At 45.7% G+C, this 21,649-nt stretch overlaps 1 pseudogene; it reads right to left on the bottom strand.

Moving 5' to 3' along the window:
• Window positions 1–614: 614 nt before the first annotated feature.
• Window positions 615–21,579, bottom strand: LOC141233111 (mitochondrial fission regulator 2-like; annotated as a pseudogene).
• Window positions 21,580–21,649: the final 70 nt, after the last annotated feature.

Raw genomic sequence — 21,649 nt, forward strand, 5'->3', positions numbered from 1 at the left:
AAGTAGAATATGATGAATGTAAAAAAAAAGAATAATACGAAGAAGGTGAAGAAGAAGAAGATGAAGAAGGTGAAGAAGAAGTGGATGAAAAAGATGCTGAGGATGATGAAGGAGAAAGTGTGGGAGAAGTAAAAAAGAAGGTGAAGAGCATGGAAGTAGTGAAACATAAATATCTGACAAAATATAAAAATACTTAACATAGTCAATATTTCCGTAACTCAGAACGTCTTAAAAAAAAAAATTAATTCCTGCTATTCCATTTGATAGGGCTAAACCTCTATGCCTTTATTGTCTCCCCCACCTCCCCCAATACATTCTACATTATTCTTAGTTGTTTTCCTTCATGTAGAATTAACCTACAAGGAAAGAAAGGGTTTATTTTCATTCCGATATTTCTGTCCCATTGACTTGCATTGGTTTCCGGTATCGGAATCGGCGATATCCGATACTTTTTCGGTATCGGTCCGATCCAATCCGATCCGATATTTCCCGATATCGGAAGGTATCGCTCAACACTAGCCAAGAATAAAGCTGCTCAAAGAAAAAGGAAGGATATAAATAACCTACGCGTTACGCCAAGTGATTATGGCTTCATCAGGGGTATGAACATCAACTCAGACATGAACTTGCTTTCTTGTAATTTCCTTCTGTGTTCTTTTCCCAATAGGCTTAAGCAGGTGGCGCCCAAACTACAAGTGAAGAACATAGGAAAAGTTAGAACCAGATATACATTCATATATACACTGGGAAAATCGTGAAGGATCAGTCAACGATTCAATTAGTTAAAACACTTCTACCCAATAAGGGTATGTGCCCACGATGCAGAAATGAAGCAGAAAATTTCTGCAGCGTTTCTGCATCTCCCTTGCCAGAAAAAATGCAAGCAGATCGTGCATTTGACTCGCCCCCTGGGCCGAGGGACACCCGGAACCGGGCTTCTGGGGGTTGTAGTCTCCGTGGCGGTGACCCGGGCCCGTGGCTCAGTGTGGTCAGGCCAATGGCGGTCTTTTGTGGGGGCTTTTATGGGATAATGTCCGACTACGCCACCCGTGGATTGCGGTCAGTGCGAACCGCCGCTGCAAGGCAGACCGCTGGGGCTGATGGTGTATGCAGCTGAGGTAGTGTGACTCCCGACGGGAAGAGTGAAGCCCCAGGGCAGTGTAGTAGACGGTGGGGGTTATGGTGCACGGGCGTCCCAGTACCAGTAGTGCTGCATACGGTGAGAAAGCACAGAGACAAGGCGTTGCAGTTCAAGCTTTTTACTCACAGTTCTCATCCAGTTCACTTGTGCACAGGTAGGACCGCCCGAGCCGTGCTGCTTCCACCAGGCAGGGGGCTCGGTCAACCCCCAGGTAATTCCAGAGTGTGGCACAGGACTCCCTTCTATCCTTTCGTCAGCCGTGCCCCACCAATGACACTACTTTTGTCCAGCTGCCTCTGATCTTCTCCTGGGAGGGCTGGGTACCCACTTCCCTGACCCTATGTGGTGTGCCTTTCTAGTAGGTGTAGTAAGGGGTCGCACCACTAAATGATTGCGACCACCGGTTCTTGGTTAAGGATTAGTCGCCTCCACCAACTTGGGATCCGGTACCCTGTTCTGCCAACCCGTCACCTGTAATCTCCTGGGTCCTTAGGTTTCCTTCTGCCTTCGTGTCTCTGGGCCTCTCTTGGTGTTCTGTTCCTTCTTACTTTCCTTTCTGTTCCTTTCTGTTTCTGTCCTTTCTTCTGGCTCTGGCCTTCACTCTAGGCCTGCCTCGTGGAGCTGGGCCCAGACTGAGCCACAGCTCCCTGTCAGCCCTCCTGGTTGAACTCCTTTTCTCTTCTCCTCCTGACTGAACTGACTCTACTCGACTAAGATGAAGACACCTTATATACCTCCCTCTCTGTGTATGAGCCCAGGTGACTTCCAACCAATGGGCTCCTACCTATGCCCAGAAACCATCCCCCCCTGCTCCTACATCACTGGGTGTGCTTCCCCCTCCCCACTCCAGCCAGGGACATGATTTGTCGTGCCTGCATTACTGTACTAATGGGAGCACCGTTGAGCTGTCCCTCGGAAATGGGGTGTGTGTGATGCATGCAGCTAACCGAGCCCCGATAGCATCACTTGGAAAGTGCTTGACAACTAGGTCACACTATATAAATCCATGCAAACAGCATGGATTTATATAGTGTGACTGTAAAAAATAAAGCTATACTTACCGATCCCCTGCCGCATGTGCTGCCGCGTGTGTTGTCGCGGTCCTTCCGGGTTGCCGGCATATCGCGAGACAGCCTGCGGTCACATGATCGCGACGTCATCTCAGGTCCTGGAAGATAAGCGCTGCCGGCCGGCCCGCGAGAAGGTAAATATAAACTTTATTTATTATTTTATTCTTTTTTTCACAGGTACAATGGTACCCAGGTCTGGATGAGAGTCTTCTCTCCTCCAGAACTGGGTACCATCCGCACATAGAAACGCATATAATCCACATGTACAAACGTATAGACACTGATTATATGCGTCTCAATGCAAGTCAATGGCGGCAATTCCGCTGCGCTTCCGCAAAATTAATGAACATGCTGCGGATTTTTGAGCGCCGCAGAAACGCTGCGGAATAATCCGCAGCATGTGCATTGACATTGCGGAATGCCATTGAGGACCATGTGGTGCAGATTACCAAGCGTTTTTAATGAGTTTCCACTGCGGAAATTCCGCAGTGGAAACGCATGAAAAACGCATCGTGGGCACGCAGCCGAAAGGTCTAGATTTTAGAGTATGTGGGTTGCCTTAAAAGGGTTATATAGCATCTATAAGAACTATGTTTTTTTTACTATGTAGTATCAACAGTGTAAAAAATTGGTTTCGATGACGAATGCTTCAGCAAAGGCACATGCTTGACAGCTGCTCCATTCATTCCCTAGGTAGCTGCTCGGCTTTTTCCGGTAGACTCCCAGCGGTCATGCATCTGACCTGCGGCACATATTTTGTAACAGGGATAAAAGTTCTCCATTGGGGATAAAAATTCCCCGTTCTGCCAATTGGTGCATGTTGCATCTTTGTGGACTTAAAGATATATTTTGTGCATTTTGGTTTCATTAAATATATTGCACCATTTGGCTTTTACAGACTATTTGTTTCCCTGCACATTCAACTTTGATGTGGTCAGTGGTCTTAAACCAGCTGAGATGATGTCAGAAAAAGACATAAAAAAAGGTACTCTCCTTCTCTTGTTATAACAGTTCTCTCCTATTGAACTGTTATAATAAGCTCACTGATGGATTCTTAGACAGTGCAAGATAGAGACTACAAAAGGCAAACGGTGCAAAATTTTTAATCAAATCCAATTCCAAAAAATTATTTTTAGCTAAAAATGCATGCATTTAAGTATTTAAAAAAATTGTCTTTATTGATGGACAACCCCTATAGAGCAATTAGGGTCTATATCTGTAGCTAGTGCCGCCAACATTAGGAACCATATTTCAAATAAATGGGGTTGTCCGTGCTTTTATACTTTCTTATCACTGGTCAGTAATAGACCATGTTATACAGTCAAGGACCATGTTATACAGTTGACTTAGTCTTATGGCCACGTCACACGATAGATAATTGCTGCCAAGTATATAATGTTAAAAGGGGTTATCTAGGACTATTACATTTTTTTAACTATTGACCTAAGAACTAACAGGTAGGTAGTTGCTAACTACCAGTCTGTTGTGCCCTGCACAGATCTCTGCTGACACAGAGCGGTCACAGCAATTCAGCGGCTTCTGCTAATATCATGTCTACAGAGCAGCGGCTTCTCTTCTGCTCTGGTCTCTTGATGGATCGTGACTGCTGACGTCATGCTGATTGGCAGCCGACTCACAAGTTGCCTAACGTCGGTAGCCACGCCCCATCAACAGAGCAGCCTGGAAGAAGAAGAGCTGCTCTGTTGACTTGGAGCAGCTGAATCGCCGGCGACAGTGGTCGGTGACCTCTCCGAGCCGGCACCGGATACAACAGGCAGGTAGTTGCCACTGTTAGTAACAACCTGCCTGTTAGTTTTTAGGCTTATAGTAAAAAGATAAAATAGTCCTGGATAAACCGTTTAAAGATCCAGCAACAAACCTTCCATTCACGATCTTTCATAAGCCTGATTTTTGGTTGGTCAGTCATGTAAGATTTACAAACAGTACCATTGGGGCTTCAGGACTGGAGAACGGAGACTCCTCATGAGATCTATTTTCTTTATTGACAGCGTCATCACCATTTCTGTGCGCAAACTTCTGCTTCAAGGCTTTGGCTATAATGGCTGCAGGGTCTGTGGGATCATTAAGTGAACATCTCTTCTTGTCTTTCCTGGTTGAGGGTTTCCCACCAGGGGATCTAAAGTGAAAAAGCAGTGAAAATAAACATCACTGCCATTCTGTAACAGACGGGCTGACAGGCTATAACTTAGCTCTTCATACAAACCACTTTTCGTTCATTGCTGCTATGTCTAATAAGATTTTTTTTTACAGACTTTTTCTAAAAAAATGAATCAATCACCTGCTATCCATTTTCTGAAAAGACTTGTCTAAGATCCTATTAGTGGGGCTAATACAGCATATTTATGATTAGGGACAGACTACTCTGAAATGTTAAACCTAATATAATTATTGAAATCATGTTTGCATAAGTTAATTTTAACTTTGCAAGTTATCACCTATCTGTGAAGCCCAGCTGTGCTTGGTATCACAGACCCAGGAGGGTGTATTGAAGGATTCCTCCACAAGAGGCCCCCATAACCATTCACACATCTCCACCTTCCACCTCAGACCACCAGAGGGAGCTCCTTAGGGAGATATATAAGGGAAGGTGGAGCCAGGCAGCAGTTAGTCTAGACTGGAGACGACAGAAAGCAAACCTGTTGTGAGAGTTCCTGCAGTGCAAAAGCCTGAGAGAGGTCAGTCTGCAGTGGAGCACGTTCTAGACTCACGTGTAGCTCAGTGAGGTGAGCTTTAGGTGTGCCGGCGCCATAAGATCGGTGAAACGCGGCACGCTGCCGTTAGTGTGAGTAGCCTATTGAGGGTCCGAGTAGGCCGAAGGCGAAGAGTAGAGAGTTAGTTCATAGGGGGCAGAGGAGCTTAACTAGCTCACCCCGAAGAAGAAGTAGTTACCGGACACCGGGTCCGAAGCTTGCCAGGATCTCCACGACCCAGTAAGATAAACTGGAATCCCTGGAGAACTACAGGTCCCAGGAGCGCTAAAGTGCTGATATGTACCAGAGCCAGGAGACACATAGGCCCCGTAGGTTGGGAGCGTGCACTCCAAGAGAAGGCCCTACCACAAGGTCAGCCAGCGCAGGACAGAGACAAAGTTAGGCCTAGCTCCAGGCAGGTCAGAAACTTACTACGCAGAAGCCAGAACCAGGAGGCCCAAAACCTGCTCATTGGGGAGGATCCGGACATACACCCTTCACCCTACAGTGCTCCGGGGAGTGCCTGAAATTCCACCAGTAAAAGGTACTGAAGTGACTATTGTGTCCGTCCCTGTTCTTGATCTGGCCCGGCGGAGTCTCTTTGTCCTGCATCCCCGTTCCTATACTGCCCTGAGGCCCAGCTCTACCTGTGGGGAGCTATACCATCAAGCTGCCTTATCACCAGCCTCAGTGGACTGCGCAGCGCTGGTGATCCTCACCAGAAGCCACAGGTGGCGTCACGAACTCTTTCTTTTACAAGACCAACCCTTTTAAAAGAGAGGCTCAGAGTACGGGCCCGGGAGCCGACCACCGCGACATCCCTAAAGGCCCGGGTACCGAGTCATCCCCATTCCCCTGGGCTAGTCATCTCTTTCCTGGCGTCGCAAACAGGATCACGTGCCCACTGCAACGACACCGTGTTTTGCCCGTTGCCACCGGGTACTGTGCGCCTTTATTTTGAACTGTGTACGAAAAGTTGTGGTGAAGATAGCCGCCATTGTTGGGCCGTTGAGCGAGAAGAAGGGCGTAACCGCGGGAAAATAAGGGGCGTACCTGCAAAAGAGCACGAAGTCCCGGACACACCCCACGCCTTGATGTCAAATCAGGAAGCGCCAGGTCCTGTACGGAGCGTCGCTGAACGCTCTGACGTAGGATGCAAGCGACGCAAGGTCCTGAAGACAACCGTCACCTGCGGAGCTGCGGCCTACCGGAAGAAAAACCAGAAGGTAGGCCACGGTTAACTAGGGGGGCGCTAAGATGTCCGTCGAACAGCAGAACGCCGACCTACCGGTCAACGTCCCCGATAATGGGCAGGCCGAAGCCGCCGCTCCACCAGCAGCGCCTGTAACACCTGTTATTCCTATGACTTTACCGTACATTCCTGGAGAAAAGTGGCTCCGCCAGTACAACGGCAAACCAGATACCCTGTCTGGATTTAAGCGGAAGATATGTGGTATTTTGGACATGTACTCTATGACCGGCAAACAAAGAGCTGCCGTTGTATTAGGACAGCTGACCGGTGCTGCGGAGCGGGAAGTGGAAACATGTTCGGCCGCAGACCGGGGATAGTGTCCGCAATATTCCAAAAACTACATACTGTCTTTGAGGACCTTACTGAGGCGGACCTCCGGATGAGGTTCTACAGCTGCTCCCAACAACCAGAGGACTATGTTCGTGACTACGCCTGGCATCTTCAAGGGGCCCTGCGGGCTCTGAACCAGGTTAGTCCGACCAGCTTTGAGAATGAGAACAAAATGCTGAAGGAACAGTTTGTCCGGGGACTGAAGTCTCCAGAGGAGAGCAGGACTGTGCGTTGGTGGTCCCTGGATCATCCAGATGCCACCTTTGACAATCTAAAGGACATGGCTATAAAAGGACTACAGCCCCTGGAGACAAATGCCATCCAATGTTACCAGGGTGGGGCAACCCCAGAGCCTGCAACGCCCACCTTTTCTCCAGTGACTGCTGAAGCTAAGGTTCCAACAACGTCCCCTAAAGACCTGGACAGTCTGCGCTCAGAGGTGCGTCAGTTGAGTAAAACCCTGACCACCGTGCTGAGTGCCCTGCAGCTGCGGACGGAGCCTGAGGGAGGAGGGAAGATCCTGCTAGCTGATAGCCCTGAGGATGTCCCCTGGATGCGGAGGAGGAGGAGGCCAACACCACCCTCGCCGAGGACCAGTGACCAACGCCGTCCACCAAGGGAACCGATCTGTTACCGATGCCATAAGACAGGACACATCGCCCTGAATTGTCCCTTAAACGAGAAAACCCTGGGTCCGAAGGCCGCCACCCAGGAGTAGACTCACCAGGTCCATCAGACTGGTACAACAGGTTCGTCGGAGGAAGACCTTTCCTGTCCATTGTATTGGACGGGATCCCGATGCATGCCCTGCTGGACACAGGATCTCAGGTAACCATCATACCTGAAGTCCTCTACAAGAGGTACTGGTCCATGGACGATCTGCGTCCGCCAGCTCCAAATTTGTCTGTATATGCATCAAATGGACTCCCCCTTAACCTACTCGGGGTTAAGAATGTGACTGTAAGGTGGGGAGAGTGGAGCTGAAGGACCAGGGACTTATTGTAGTGGAGACTAACCCTGATGACAGCAACCCATATATGGTACTAGGCACTAATGTTGTTGGTAACTGTTTGGGAGAGGTTGTGTTCTTGCTCCAAGAGATCGCTGACACTGCCAGACCGAGACAGAGGAGGGCGCTGCAGAGAGAAATCCGCGTCTTGATGTATCAACAGCAAGTACAATTAACAGATGGTGAAATCGGTAACGTGAGGGTAACAGACCCTATACCCATTGTTGTTCCCCCAATGAGTGAAATGCTCATCTGGTGTAGAGCTGCCATAGGTCTTAGAGGACAGAGCTACCAGGCGGTAGTAGAACCCCTTTGCTCTGAGCACAGACCCACGCTCTTAACCGCCAGGGGGGTGGTAGATGTACGTAATGGGAGGGTGCCTGTCCGTCTTCTTAACCTAGGGGAAGATGAGGTCAAACTGCCACGTTATGCCACTGTTGCTAAACTACATGCTGTCAACAACAACTGTATCCATGTGGCGGAGTCCTTAACTTCACCAGAAGAAGTGGAAGATAATGACCCTGCAACCCAGGTGGAGGATTGGTGTCAACAGCTCCATGTTGGGACAGACACCACTCCTGCCCATCAAAAACAGGGTGTACACCGGGTGGTTCAAGAATACTCGCAGGTGTTCAGTAAACATCCACTTGACTTTGGGAGGGTTAAGGGGGTTCAACATCATATCTCCACAGGCAACCATTCCCCAATTAAAGAACGTTATAGGCCTATACCCCCAGCTCACTACCAGAAGGCAAAAGAAATGCTGCATGACATGAGGAAGGCGGGAGTAATTAGGGATAGTTGTAGTCCCTGGGCGGCTCCCCTAGTGCTGGTTAGGAAAAAGGATGGGAGCATGAGAATGTGTGTAGATTACCGTCAAGTAAATCGCATTACACATAAAGATGCATACCCTTTACCACGCATAGAAGAGTCCCTAACTGCCTTAAAGTCTGCAAATTACTTTTCTACCCTTGACCTCACTAGTGGTTACTGGCAGGTCGCTGTGGCTGAGGAGAATCGGGAGAAGACGGCCTTCACCACCCCGATGGGACTCTGCGAGTTCAACAGCATGCCGTTTTGACTCTAAAATGCCCCCGGAACGTTCCAGAGACTGATGGAGTGCTGCCTGGGACACCGCATCTTCGAGACTGTGTTACTTTACCTGGATGACGTAATTGTGTACTCCAGAACGTACGAGGACCACCTGAAACACCTGGCAGAGGTATTTGAGTCACTGTCCCGGTACGGGATGAAGTTGAAGCCCTCAAAGTGCCACCTGCTCAAGAGAAAGGTACAGTACCTGGGGCACATTGTCAGTCCGGAAGGGGTAGCACCAGACCCGGAGAAAGTTACTGCCATCCAGAAGTGGCCGGAGCCGAAGAACCTCAAGGAGGTGCGTCAGTTCTTGGGACTAGTCGGATACTACCGGAGGTTTGTAAAGGACTACACTAAGAAGGCAGCTCCTCTGCAAGACCTCCTGGTAGGGCAGTCCCCCAAAAGCAAAAACCCTCCATTCCACTGGGGTAAAGAACAGGCTGAATCATTTCAAGAGATGAAGGAGATCCTGACAGGTGATGAGATCCTAGCCTACGCTGACTACAGCCAAACATTCCTGCTGTATACAGATGCCAGCAATGAAGGCCTGGGCACTGTCTTAAGTCAGAAGCAGAATGGCCAGGAGAAAGTCATCGCGTATGCAAGCAGGAAGCTCCGCCCGACCGAGAGGAACCCAGAGAACTATAGCAGCTTCAAGTTGGAGTTCCTGGCCTTGGTCTGGGCCATCACAGAAAAGTTCAAGCACTACCTAGCCTCCAGCAAGTTTACTGCCTACACTGACAATACCCCCTTAACTCATCTTCAAACAGCCAAGCTGGGAGCCATGGAATAGCGATGGATGGCTCGGCTGTCAAACTACCAATTCACCATAAAGTACCGGGCGGGCCGCAAGAACGCCAACGCCGATGCCCTGTCCAGGATGCCTCACCAGTCAGACACAGAAGAAGAAGTGGATGACCTGGAAGAGGTTGAACTACCTGCCTTCCACCGGAATGGGATGGCCCACGAGCTACGAGCCTCCAGGAAGCAACGCGGTAAGACGTTAAACCCCTTGCCTCACCACAGCTGGAAAGAGACCCAGGACAGCGACCCGGTTGTCAGCCGTATCAAGGAGCTGATAACCCAAGAAGGTTCCTCCCTGGAGAAGGATGCGGCTCTCCAAGCAAAGCAGCTGTGGAATGAGAGAAGCCGGCTGTTTATCTACCGTGAGAAGTTGTGCCGGAGGTACGTCAATCCCAAAACCCTCGAGATGGTGTGGCAGATAGTGGTCCCCAAGACGGACATCCAGATGGTGTTGGAGACCTACCACGATCAGGCGGGGCACTTTGGCTAGAAAAAGCTAGAGACCCTGTTGAAGTGTCGATTCTACTGGGTGGGGATGCGCAGCTTCATTGAGAGGTGGTGCAGAGACTGTGGACCCTGTAGCCTCAGAAGAAAAGACTACAGCAGCCAGAAGGCACCCCTGCAACCCATCAAGACGACTCGCCCTCTGGAGATCGTGGCCCTGGACCATGTCAAGTTGTCACCCAGTCGGTCAGGATACTCCTATGCCCTGACCATGGTGGATCACTACTCCAGGGTCCTGGTGGTCTCCCCTATCAAAGACCTGACAGCAGAGACAGCAGCTAAGACGTTCCAAGCGTACTTCTGCAGGTCCCATGGATAGCCTGGACAGGTACTGACTGACCAAGGCACGGCCTTTGAGGCTGAATTGTTCAAAGAGTTCTGCCATCTGTACGGGTATAAAAAGATCAGGACTACACCGTACCACCCCCAAACTAACGGTCTCTGTGAAAAGATGAATAACATCATCATCGATCTACTGAAGACCATACCACTAGAAGAGAGAAGCCAGTGGCCAGACCTACTACCTGACCTAGTGGATCTGTATAATCACATACCAGTAAGTTCCACCAATTGCACTCCGGCATATCTCATGCGTGCAAGACCAGGGAAGTTGCCCATGGACCTGAAGCTTGGTGTGGTAGAACCTGAAGCTGATGTGACCACTGAGGACTGGGACACGACCAGACAGGAGCAGTACAGGAGAGTCCAAGCCTGTGTCGAAGACAGTCTCACTCGGGTGAGGGATAAACAAGAGGCACAATACAACAGAAGTGCACCAGCAGAACCCTTCACACCAGGAGAAGTGGTATTGAAAAGGAAGCGGAGGAAACACAAGCTTGATGACCAGTGGGAGAGAGAACCCTACACTGTGTTGAATTCAAGGTTTGACAACAGGAAGACGTGTTTGATCAGCAAAGATGGAGGAAGAACAACTGCGACAATATCTAGGGACCACCTGAAGTTGTGTCTACATCTACTAAAGACTCAGGAAGAAGTGTCTTTCACAACCCAGGAAGAACCTAAAGAAACAGTGATACACACTGACCTTGGAGACTTCCCAGCGGATTGGCCTCAAATAGGAGGTGCAGTAATCATTCCAGTACTCCAATTCTATGAACAGCCAGAAAACCCTCCACAGCAAGTTGAACCTGTAAGTGCTGCAGAAGAGCCAGCTCAAGAAGTATCCCCAGATGAAGGATCCCCGGCAGGAGCGGAGCAAGAGGGCCCAGCCAATGGTAGACTTGCCAGTCCAAGAGAGAGGTTAAGGCAATTTTACAACATGGTTACATGTAAAACTGGTAGGGTAACTGAGGATACAGATACTGACACTCCACTAACCACAACACTATGCAGATCAGTACGCAGCACAAGAGGTAAACCTCCTGCTAGGTACACTGAGTAAAGTAGCAAAATTTCAGAGAATGTAGATAGTTACCCCTGGGGTATTGAGTATTAAATTGTAATGTATTGCGTAACTGTTTGTTTTCATGCATGCTTATCAATTTGTGCTTTTTCCTATTAATTCTTTATTTGCATAATGAACTGCATGGCTGAGGACTGTGTGCAGCCCAAAAACTCTTATTGTATATAATTGCGCTCCCTGGAGTGCCCCTTTCAGGTGACCTCAGAAGGAAAACCTATCTGGAGTGGCTCTTTTGGAGGTCCAACTCGGATCTTCATGCCCTGCAGCCACCCCAGGGCCTGCGTAGAGGGTTTAGGACAGGTCCCTCAAAACTACCAAAGTACTCTACCTTGTGAGATGGACATCCTGTATGGGAACCTCACCATAGGAGACTTGGATTCTGAGGACACTCTGTATTTGTATTGTTTCTGCAACGTTTAAGATCCGTGCCTCCCATAAAGGGAAGAGTGTTCTAGTATTGCTTATGTTTCCTATTGTTACTGTTGTTATAAAATGTACTTCAGCCCGGGAGTGCTGAGTTTAACTAGGGGGGAATGTGAAGCCCAGCTGTGCTTGGTATCACAGACCCAGGAGGGTGTACTGAAGGATTCCTCCACAAGAGGCCCCCATAACCATTCACACATCTCCAACTTCCACCTCAGACCACCAGAGGGAGCTCCTTAGGGAGATATATAAGGGAAGGTGGAGCCAGGCAGCAGTTAGTCTAGACTGGAGACGACAGAAAGCAAACCTGTTGTGAGAGTTCCTGCAGTGCAAAAGCCTGAGAGAGGTCAGTCTGCAGTGGAGCACGTTCTAGACTCACGTGTAGCTCAGTGAGGTGAGCTGTAGGTGTGTCGGCGCCATAAGATCGGTGAAACGCGGCACGCTGCCGTTAGTGTGAGTAGCCTATTGAGGGTCCGAGTAGGCCGAAGGCGAAGAGTAGAGAGTTAGTTCATAGGGGGCAGAGGAGCTTAACTAGCTCACCCCGAAGAAGAAGTAGTTACCGGACCCCGGGTCCGAAGCTTGCCGGGATCTCCACGACCCAGTAAGATAAACTGGAATCCCTGGAGAACTACAGGTCCCAGGATCGCTAAAGTGCTGATACGTACCAGAGCCAGGAGACACATAGGCCCCGTAGGTCGTGAGCGTGCTCTCCAAGAGAAGGCCCTACCACAAGGTCAGCCAGCGCAGGACAGAGACAAAGTTAGGCCTAGCTCCAGGCAGGTCAGAAACTTACTACGCAGAAGCCAGAACCAGGAGGCCCAAAACCTGCTCATTGGGGAGGATCTGGACATACAACCTTCACCCTACAGTGCTCCTGGGAGTGCCTGAAATTCCACCAGTAAAAGGTACTGAAGTGACTATTGTGTCCATCCCTGTTCTTGATCTGGCCCGGCGGAGTCTCTTTGTCCTGCATCCCCGTTCCTATACTGCCCTGAGGCCCAGCTCTACCTGTGGGGAGCTATACCATCAAGCTGCCTTATCACCTGCCTCAGTGGACTGCGCAGCACTGGTGATCCTCACCAGAAGCCACAGGTGGCGTCACAAACTCTTTCTTTTACAACACCAACCCTTTTAAAAGAGAGGCCCAGAGTACGGGCCCGGGAGCCGACCACCGTGACATCCCTAAAGGCCAGGCTAAAGGCCCGGGTACCGAGTCATCCCCATTCCCCTGGGCTAGTCATATCCACAGGATAAGCCTGCTGATCGCAGGAGGTCCGCATGGAAGACCCCCACCATGAATGGGGCTTGGAAGAGACACATTATATTTGAGCCTTCTCAAGCATTCACGCCACTGCTACATTCATTATATGTGGGACTTCCAGAGAAGGGTACAGCATTGTTAACCCCATTCATGACCTTGCAATTTTCTGTTTTTGCCCTTTCATTTTTTTCTACTCTTATTCCCAGAGCCAAGTTTTTTATTTTTTGTCAATATACAGTACAGACCAAAAGATTGACACACCTTCTCATTTAAAGATTTTTCTGTTTTTTCATGACTATGAAAATTGTACATTCACACTGAAGGCATCAAAACTATGAATTAACACATGTGAAATTATATACCTAACAAAAAAGTGTGAACCAACTGAAAATATGTCTTATATTCTAGGTTCTTCAAAGTAGCCACCTTTTGCTTTGATGACTGCTCTGCAAACTCTTGGCATTCTCTTGATGAGCTTCAAGAGGTAGTCACCGTCAATGGTTTTCACTTCACAGGTGTGCCCTGTCAGGTTTAATCAGTGGGATTTCTTGCCTTATAAATGGGGTTGGGACCATCAGTTGTGTTGTGAAGAAGTCTGGTGGATACATAGCTGATAGTCCTACTGAATAGACTGTTAGAATTTTTATTATGGCAAGAAAAAAGCAGCTAAGTAAAGAAAAACGAGTGGCCATCATTACTTTAAGAAATGAAGGTCAGTCAGTCCGAAAAATTGGGCAAACTTTGAAAGTGTCCCCAAGTGCAGTTGCAAAAACCATCAATCGCTACAAAGAAACTGGCTCGCAAAAAAGAAGCAAGACAAAAATATATCTCATACCCTACCATAATTATATATAAATGTAAAGCAAAATTGCATAATAAATATAGGGTACTTAGTGAACTATTTTTGATCAAAAAAAGTATACAAGCCGTCCCACCAGCGGCAAGGTGACCCTAAATTGGGACGGTACCTATACTGCCTATATTAAAAACCTTACTGTATATCAAAGTTGAAGTAATGCATATAAAAGGGTAGACAAATAGGACCGGGTCCCAACTCCAGACCACCTAGGCCCGTGGTAAGCTACATATATACCAATCAGCTCAACAAAGGGCATGCCACACCCTTAAATTGCACAGAATGCAAACAAGTCAAAAAACCAGACAATGTGAACTGAGGTCTAAGATGGCAGACATACAAGAAACAGAGGCATGTTCACACTAGCAAAAAAGAAGCAAGACAAAAATATATCTCATACCCTACCATAATTATATATAAATGTAAAGCAAAATTGCATAATAAATATAGGGTACTTAGTGAACTATTTTTGATCAAAAAAAGTATACAAGCCGTCCCACCAGCGGCAAGGTGACCCTAAATTGGGACGGTACCTATACTGCCTATATTAAAAACCTTACTGTATATCAAAGTTGAAGTAATGCATATAAAAGGGTAGACAAATAGGACCGGGTCCCAACTCCAGACCACCTAGGCCCGTGGTAAGCTACATATATACCAATCAGCTCAACAAAGGGCATGCCACACCCTTAAATTGCACAGAATGCAAACAAGTCAAAAAACCAGACAATGTGAACTGAGGTCTAAGATGGCAGACATACAAGAAACAGAGGCATGTTCACACTAGCAAAAAAGAAGCAAGACAAAAATATATCTCATACCCTACCATAATTATATATAAATGTAAAGCAAAATTGCATAATAAATATAGGGTACTTAGTGAACTATTTTTGATCAAAAAAAGTATACAAGCCGTCCCACCAGCGGCAAGGTGACCCTAAATTGGGACGGTACCTATACTGCCTATATTAAAAACCTTACTGTATATCAAAGTTGAAGTAATGCATCTAAAAGGGTAGACAAATAGGACCGGGTCCCAACTCCAGACCACCTAGGCCCGCGGTAAGCTACATATATACCAATCAGCTCAACAAAGGGCATGCCACACCCTTAAATTGCACAGAATGCAAACAAGTCAAAAAACCAGACAATGTGAACTGAGGTCTAAGATGGCAGACATACAAGAAACAGAGGCATGTTCACACTAGCAAAAAAGAAGCAAGACAAAAATATATCTCATACCCTACCATAATTATATATAAATGTAAAGCAAAATTGCATAATAAATATAGGGTACTTAGTGAACTATTTTTGATCAAAAAAAGTATACAAGCCGTCCCACCAGCGGCAAGGTGACCCTAAATTGGGACGGTACCTATACTGCCTATATTAAAAACCTTACTGTATATCAAAGTTGAAGTAATGCATATAAAAGGGTAGACAAATAGGACCGGGTCCCAACTCCAGACCACCTAGGCCCGTGGTAAGCTACATATATACCAATCAGCTCAACAAAGGGCATGCCACACCCTTAAATTGCACAGAATGCAAACAAGTCAAAAAACCAGACAATGTGAACTGAGGTCTAAGATGGCAGACATACAAGAAACAGAGGCATGTTCACACTAGCAAAAAAGAAGCAAGACAAAAATATATCTCATACCCTACCATAATTATATATAAATGTAAAGCAAAATTGCATAATAAATATAGGGTACTTAGTGAACTATTTTTGATCAAAAAAAGTATACAAGCCGTCCCACCAGCGGCAAGGTGACCCTAAATTGGGACGGTACCTATACTGCCTATATTAAAAACCTTACTGTATATCAAAGTTGAAGTAATGCATATAAAAGGGTAGACAAATAGGACCGGGTCCCAACTCCAGACCACCTAGGCCCGTGGTAAGCTACATATATACCAATCAGCTCAACAAAGGGCATGCCACACCCTTAAATTGCACAGAATGCAAACAAGTCAAAAAACCAGACAATGTGAACTGAGGTCTAAGATGGCAGACATACAAGAAACAGAGGCATGTTCACACTAGCAAAAAAGAAGCAAGACAAAAATATATCTCATACCCTACCATAATTATATATAAATGTAAAGCAAAATTGCATAATAAATATAGGGTACTTAGTGAACTATTTTTGATCAAAAAAAGTATACAAGCCGTCCCACCAGCGGCAAGGTGACCCTAAATTGGGACGGTACCTATACTGCCTATATTAAAAACTTTACTGTATATCAGAGTTGAAGTAATGCATATAAAAGGGTAGACAAATAGGACCGGGTCCCAACTCCAGACCACCTAGGCCCGTGGTAAGCTACATATATACCAATCAGCTCAACAAAGGGCATGCCACACCCTTAAATTGCACAGAATGCAAACAAGTCAAAAAACCAGACAATGTGAACTGAGGTCTAAGATGGCAGACATACAAGAAACAGAGGCATGTTCACACTAGCAAAAAAGAAGCAAGACAAAAATATATCTCATACCCTACCATAATTATATATAAATGTAAAGCAAAATTGCATAATAAATATAGGGTACTTAGTGAACTATTTTTGATCAAAAAAAGTATACAAGCCGTCCCACCAGCGGCAAGGTGACCCTAAATTGGGACGGTACCTATACTGCCTATATTAAAAACCTTGCCGCAAGGTTCTTTTTTGCTAATGTGAACATGCCTCTGTTTCTTGTATGTCTGCCATCTTAGACCTCAGTTCACATTGTCTGGTTTTTTGACTTGTTTGCATTCTGTGCAATTTAAGGGTGTGGCATGCCCTTTGTTGAGCTGATTGGTATATATGTAGCTTACCACGGGCCTAGGTGGTCTGGAGTTGGGACCCGGTCCTATTTGTCTACCCTTTTATATGCATTACTTCAACTTTGATATACAGTAAGGTTTTTAATATAGGCAGTATAGGTACCGTCCCAATTTAGGGTCACCTTGCCGCTGGTGGGACGGCTTGTATACTTTTTTTGATCAAAAATAGTTCACTAAGTACCCTATATTTATTATGCAATTTTGCTTTACATTTATATATAATTATGGTAGGGTATGAGATATATTTTTGTCTTGCTTCTTTTTTGCTAGTGTGAACATGCCTCTGTTTCTTGTATGTCTGCCATCTTAGACCTCAGTTCACATTGTCTGGTTTTTTGACTTGTTTGCATTCTGTGCAATTTAAGGGTGTGGCATGCCCTTTGTTGAGCTGATTGGTATATATGTAGCTTACCACGGGCCTAGGTGGTCTGGAGTTGGGACCCGGTCCTATTTGTCTACCCTTTTATATGCATTACTTCAACTTTGATATACAGTAAGGTTTTTAATATAGGCAGTATAGGTACCGTCCCAATTTAGGGTCACCTTGCCGCTGGTGGGACGGCTTGTATACTTTTTTTGATCAAAAATAGTTCACTAAGTACCCTATATTTATTATGCAATTTTGCTTTACATTTATATATAATTATGGTAGGGTATGAGATATATTTTTGTCTTGCTTCTTTTTTGCTAGTGTGAACATGCCTCTGTTTCTTGTATGTCTGCCATCTTAGACCTCAGTTCACATTGTCTGGTTTTTTGACTTGTTTGCATTCTGTGCAATTTAAGGGTGTGGCATGCCCTTTGTTGAGCTGATTGGTATATATGTAGCTTACCACGGGCCTAGGTGGTCTGGAGTTGGGACCCGGTCCTATTTGTCTACCCTTTTATATGCATTACTTCAACTTTGATATACAGTAAGGTTTTTAATATAGGCAGTATAGGTACCGTCCCAATTTAGGGTCACCTTGCCGCTGGTGGGACGGCTTGTATACTTTTTTTGATCAAAAATAGTTCACTAAGTACCCTATATTTATTATGCAATTTTGCTTTACATTTATATATAATTATGGTAGGGTATGAGATATATTTTTGTCTTGCTTCTTTTTTGCTAGTGTGAACATGCCTCTGTTTCTTGTATGTCTGCCATCTTAGACCTCAGTTCACATTGTCTGGTTTTTTGACTTGTTTGCATTCTGTGCAATTTAAGGGTGTGGCATGCCCTTTGTTGAGCTGATTGGTATATATGTAGCTTACCACGGGCCTAGGTGGTCTGGAGTTGGGACCCGGTCCTATTTGTCTACCCTTTTATATGCATTACTTCAACTTTGATATACAGTAAGGTTTTTAATATAGGCAGTATAGGTACCGTCCCAATTTAGGGTCACCTTGCCGCTGGTGGGACGGCTTGTATACTTTTTTTGATCAAAAATAGTTCACTAAGTACCCTATATTTATTATGCAATTTTGCTTTACATTTATATATAATTATGGTAGGGTATGAGATATATTTTTGTCTTGCTTCTTTTTTGCTAGTGTGAACATGCCTCTGTTTCTTGTATGTCTGCCATCTTAGACCTCAGTTCACATTGTCTGGTTTTTTGACTTGTTTGCATTCTGTGCAATTTAAGGGTGTGGCATGCCCTTTGTTGAGCTGATTGGTATATATGTAGCTTACCACGGGCCTAGGTGGTCTGGAGTTGGGACCCGGTCCTATTTGTCTACCCTTTTATATGCATTACTTCAACTTTGATATACAGTAAGGTTTTTAATATAGGCAGTATAGGTACCGTCCCAATTTAGGGTCACCTTGCCGCTGGTGGGACGGCTTGTATACTTTTTTTGATCAAAAATAGTTCACTAAGTACCCTATATTTATTATGCAATTTTGCTTTACATTTATATATAATTATGGTAGGGTATGAGATATATTTTTGTCTTGCTTCTTTTTTGCTAGTGTGAACATGCCTCTGTTTCTTGTATGTCTGCCATCTTAGACCTCAGTTCACATTGTCTGGTTTAAAGAAACTGGCTCGCATGAGGACTTCCCCAGGAAAGGAAGACCAAGAGTCACCTCTGCTTCTGAGGATAAGTTTATCCGAGTCACCAGCCTCAGAAATCACAGGTTAACAGCAGCTCAGATTAGAGACCCGGTCAATGCCACACAGAGTTCTAGCAGCAGACACTTCTCTTCAACAACTGTTAAGAGGAGACTTTGGGCAGCAGGCCTTCATGGTAAAATAGCTGCTAGGAAATCACTGCTAAGGACAGGCAACAAGCAGAAGAGACTTGTTTGGGCTAAAGAACACAAGGAATGGACATTAGACCAGTGGAAATCTGAGCTTTGGTCTGATGAGTCCAAATTTGAGATCTTTGGTTCCAACCACCGTGTTTTTGTGCGACGCAGAAAAGGTGAAAGAATGGACTCTACATGCCTGGTTCCCACCGTGAAGCATGGATGAGGAGGTGTGATGGTGTGGGGGTGCTTTGCTGGTGACACTGTTGGGGATTTATTCAAAATTGAAGGCATACTGAACAAGCATGGCTATCACAGCATCTTACAGCGGCATGCTATTCCATCTGGTTTGCGTTTAGTTGGACCATCATTTATTTTTCAACATGACGATGAACCCAAACACACCTCCAGGCTGTGTAAGGGCTATTTGACCAAGAAGGAGAGTGATGGGGTGCTACACCAGATGACCTGGCCTCCACAGTCACCAGACTTGAACCCAATCAAGATGGTTTGGGGTGAGCTGGACCGCAGAGTGAAGGCAAAAGGGCCAACAAGTGCTAATCATCTCTGGGAATTCCTTCAAGATTGTTGGAAGACCATTTCCGGTGACTACCTCTTGAAGCTCATCAAGAGAATGCCAAGAGTGTGCAAAGCAGTTATCAAAGCAAAAGGTGGCTACTTTGAAAAACCTAGAATATAAGACATATTTTCAGTTGTTTCACACTTTTTTGTTAAGTATATAATTCCACATGTGTTAATTCATAGTTTTGATGTCTTCAGTGTGAATGTACAATTTTCATAGTCATGAAAATACAGAAAAATCTTTAAATGAGAAGGTGTGTCCAAACTTTTGGTCTGTACGGTACCTTTTTTTTTTGCGGGACAAGTTGTTCTTTTGATTGACATCATTTATTTTACCATATCGTGTACTGGAAAACGGGAAAAAAATTCCAAGTGCGGTGAAATTGCAAAAAAGTGCATTTCCACAATTGTAATTTTTTTTTTTTATTTACCATGTTCACTAAATGCTAAAGCTGACCAGCCATTATGATTCCCAGGTCAGTACGAGTTCATAGATACCAAACATGTATTGGTTCTTTTATATGTGAGTGGTGAAAAAAAAAATCAGAAGTTTGTAAAAAAAAAATTAAAAAAAATCGCTTATGTCGCCATTTTCCGAGACCCGTAGCATCTCCATTTTTCGGGTCTAGGGCCAGGTTAGGGCTTATTTTTTGCGCCCTCAGCGGACGTTTTTATTTATATAATTTTGAGGTAGATACAATGTTTTGATCGCCTGTTATGTTTGCGGAGGCAAAAAAAGAAAAACATAATTCTGGAGTTTAGATTTTTTTTGTCGTTACGCCGTTTACCGATCTGATTAATTTACTTTATATTTTGATAGATCGGAGATTTCTGAATACAGCGATACCAAATATGCGTATATTTTTTTAATGGTTTTATTTTCAATAGGGCAAAAGGGCGTGATTTAAACCTTTATGTTTTTTAAAACTTTTTTTACTTTTTACTGGCAGCAATAGTCCTCTTAGGAGACTTGAAGCTGCAATCATCTGATTACCTGTGCTACACATAGCAGGGCTTCAGCACTGCTATGTATAGCAGAAATCACAATCTCCTATGAATGCCGGCCACAGGGGATCTACAATGACAGCCAGGGGTCTTCTGCAGACCCCCGGCTGTCATGACAACACATTGGCACCCCGCAATCACATGACAGGGACGCCTATGGGTGTGTCTTGTGACGAGCTTCTGGCAGGTGTGTATTAAATGCCACTGCTAGTGATTGACAGCGGTATTTAACTGGTTAACAGCTGCGGGTGGATCTCGGATCCGACTGCGGCTGTTAAAGGCACATGACAGCTCATGAGATCAGCAGTCATGTGCAGGGAAAGATGCAGGCTCAGTGACAGATTTTTTTTTTTTTTACAGTTTTCTCCTTCATTCTATTTCACGCATGTCTGTAATAAAAAATATATATTTAAAGAAAATCTATAAAATGACCTTTCGACCGCCCGAAGCTTGATGGAATTCATGCCTTTTAACACATCCATCATACTGGGGAGCTGATCCACACTGCCTTTCTCTGAAGCCTCACTTTCCGTCGGGCTGCATTTGTGAGAAGCTTTACGTTCTCTTATAATATCAAGTGCAGATTTTAGTTGGGAAGATGGGACTGGGGGTGGTGGAGGAGGAGGAGGAGGAGGAGGAGGGGGCAGCGGAGCTACTGGGGTTGTAAATTGCAAAAACTGTGCGGAAAGTGGTGGAGAAGCTGAAGATGGGGGTGAGAGGGCATTACCTGGGCAGCTAAATGAGCACATTGATTCTGTATCTGAGAAACAAAAACGAGATCAAATCATACCAAATACATAGCAAAAGCTTGACCTGTTTAACCCATTAAGTGATTTATAAGGATTACAAAAACAATGGCTTACGAGACTGTGCGGCTTGTGACGGTTGTAGGGCAACAATGGCAGCAATCTGTACTCTCTGCTGCAGCAGCTCATCTTCCAAAGCTGAAAGGCATGATCGTCTGCAGGAAGGAGACTCTTTTCACACACTCTCCTGGCCAACATCATAGTCAGAAATCCTGAGTCTGAATTATTCGGGTCCATTGACTTGTTGGATGGAAGATCGTGTCTGATGTTACTAAAGGGAATCTGTCACCAGGTTTATGCTACCTCA

The sequence above is a fragment of the Phyllobates terribilis genome, unplaced genomic scaffold, assembly GCF_046119375.1.
Source record: "Phyllobates terribilis strain yellow unplaced genomic scaffold, ASM4611937v1 Scaffold_551__1_contigs__length_1112272, whole genome shotgun sequence".
In the NCBI taxonomy this organism is placed as follows: domain Eukaryota; kingdom Metazoa; phylum Chordata; class Amphibia; order Anura; family Dendrobatidae; genus Phyllobates; species Phyllobates terribilis.